We start from the raw sequence: 2,795 nt of genomic DNA on the forward strand, positions 1-2,795 counted from the left end.
ATTCAATTTTTCTGTTTATCTAATCTACACTAATATCACACTCTCTTATTACTAGGTTTTAGTAAGTCTTGAAATTTGATAAGGAATGTGTGTCTTTCATATTCATTCAGCTAATACTAGGAGGGAATGTAATCTGTCCTAAGTACTGTTGTACATACTGGGGATATAAAATTGAGTAAAATAAGTACCATGTCTCAAGAAATTTAGAAAGTCTTTAGCAAGTCTACTCAGTGAACAGATAAATTACAATACAAGTATTAATATTATATGTATGTGGCAAATGCTCTAGATGTACTCATTTTTATTGCCTGGAGTAAGAGAGAAGTAGGAACTATGTATTTAAAATTTTCTGAATTTAGATCAGAGAATTCCTAACCTATTCACAAGAGATTCTAGTTTTCTTTTTAACACTGAGTGTTGGAGATGTCTCATCTTATGAGAACTGAAGACGCCTAGTGACTAGAGCTGAGCAGAAGTAGGGGCATTTCGGTGGTGCTTGGAGGCCTTCGGCTGTCTCACCATGAAGCTGAGCATCTCCTTCCCAGGCACTGGCTGCCAGAAACTCATTGAAGTAGACAATGAACACAAACTTCATGCCTTTTATGAGAAGCTAATGGCTACAGAAGTTGCTGCTGATTCTGGGTGATGAGGGGAAGGGTTATGTTGTTCGAATGTGGTGGGAATGACATATAAGGTTCCTACATGAAGCAGGGTGTCTTGACCCACGGCTGTGCCCTCCTGCTGCTGAGTAATGGGCATTTCTGTTACAGACCAAGGAGACCTGGAAAAAGGAAATGCAAATCTGTCCCGAGTGTCATTGTGGATGCCAATCTGAGTGTTCTCAACTTGGTTATTGTGGAAAAAAAGGGGAGAAGTGTATTCAAGGATTGAATACTCTGCCTTGTCTCCAGGGGCCCAAAAGAGCTAGCACAATCTGCAAACTTTTCAGGCTCTCTAAAGAAGATAATGTCTGCCAACATGTTGTGAGACAACCCCTGAACAAAGAAGATGAGATACCCAGGACCAAAGTGCCCTGGATTCAGCATGTAGTTTCTCTGTGTGTCTTGCAACACAAGCGTCTGTGCATTGCTCTGAAGAAACAGTGCACTAGGAAAAATGAGAAGGCTGCAGAATATGCTAAGCCTTTGGCCAAGAGAATGAAAGCGGCCAAAGAAAAACACCAGGAACAGATTGCCAAGAGACAGAGGTTGGCCTTTTTGAGAGCTTATACCTCCAAGTCTGAGTCCAGGCAAAAGTAAAATTTTCTAAGAGTGACAAATAAATAAGATCATACATTAAAAATAAATAAATAATCAAGGGTTGGGTTTGGAAGTGTTAAGGAGGGACTAGGGCCATAATTGAGGTATGTCTGACCTAGAGGCGAAGAGTGTATATTTATGAAGTGGGTTTTACATCCTATAAAGTCTGGTGGCAAGAAAATTTCATTCAGATTCCATTTTGCTGATTTTTTGGCATTCAGTGGCTTTAGGTCTGTAATCTTACATCCTTTGCCCTGGTGAGGTAAGGCCACTATGAAGAACTTTTGGGGAGTAGATGTGTCTGTGCCTGAGTGGAATTAGGCCTAAGGAAGTAAAGAATTTATATGAAAGGAAGACAGTCTTCTCATTCAGATTTCACTCAGGTCAATGTAGGTGGAGTTACTTTATAAGACACTAATGAAAGATAGACTATATCAACAACGTTACAGTATCTTACTTAAGGGAGTTGATGGCCCTAACCAACCTCTTTGCACCAGTACACCTAGAGTTTTGGGTCCATTTCTGGGTTCTACCCTTTAAGAGGGAGAAGTGGAGACTGTTGTATTCTTGGAAGAGAGAACTAAGTAGATGAAGGACTCAAAATTAAAAGATATTATTGATGAATGAAGAAAAAGGAATTGTTTTGACTGGAGTGATGGGGTTGTGGGCAGGAACTAACTTTAGAAATGTGTGACTTTAAGCAACACAAATAAGAGGAATGAGCAATGCTGGACATTTCTTCTCACTAGATGTGTTCAACAGAGCACTGGTTGTGCAGTGGTTAAAATGTTTGGCTACCAATCAAAACGTCAGCGGTTCCAATCTACCAGCCAATCCAGCAGGAAAAAAGATGTACCAATCTACTTCTGTAAAGATTATAGCTTTGGAAACTCCATGGAGAAATTCTGCTCTGTCCTAAAGTGTCACTGTGAGTTGGAATCGAATCAACAGGAATGGGTTTGGTTTGGTTTGGCTTAGATATGTCCAAGTGTAGATTCACTAGTCAATCTATTTGAAGAAGTGCTATAGAAGGGACTTAAATATCAATGGGTGTTTGTTAAGATAACCACTACATTTACTATAACTTTTTGAGCCATTGTAACCCTTTAGTTTTTTCATCAATTTTCCCTTGATGTGTAAAAAATACTACCCCATTTTTGGGGAGACTTGTTCTTTTGTTTTTCCTTCCTTTTTGCCCTGTAATTTCCTTATTGTAAGTAATAATGAACACAGTTTAATGTCCTCCAATCTCATAGATATGTGATACAACCTTAGTCTAACCTACTAATCTCATACTTGCTTGCATTGGTCACCTGCACCCACCAACCAACATTTTCAGGGGTATAAAAAGCAAAACAGGATATACGATTACAATTGAAGTGTGTCACCAAGCTTGTTTTGCTATAGAAAAAGTTTTAGAAACAAGGAAGAACAGTGAATCTAGAGTATGAAATCATTGGGTTGATAACCATGTCTTATTTGGACTTTTGTCTACTTCTGTTGCTTAGCATATTGCCTGGAGAATGAAATTTCACA

The 2,795-nt window shown here is 38.9% G+C and overlaps 1 pseudogene; it reads left to right on the forward strand.

Moving 5' to 3' along the window:
• The first annotated feature begins 520 nt into the window (after positions 1-520).
• On the forward strand, positions 521-1,259 carry LOC126082636 (40S ribosomal protein S6-like; annotated as a pseudogene).
• Positions 1,260-2,795: the final 1,536 nt, after the last annotated feature.

The sequence above is a fragment of the Elephas maximus genome, chromosome 9 (assembly GCF_024166365.1).
Source record: "Elephas maximus indicus isolate mEleMax1 chromosome 9, mEleMax1 primary haplotype, whole genome shotgun sequence".
Taxonomy (NCBI): Eukaryota; Metazoa; Chordata; class Mammalia; order Proboscidea; family Elephantidae; genus Elephas; species Elephas maximus.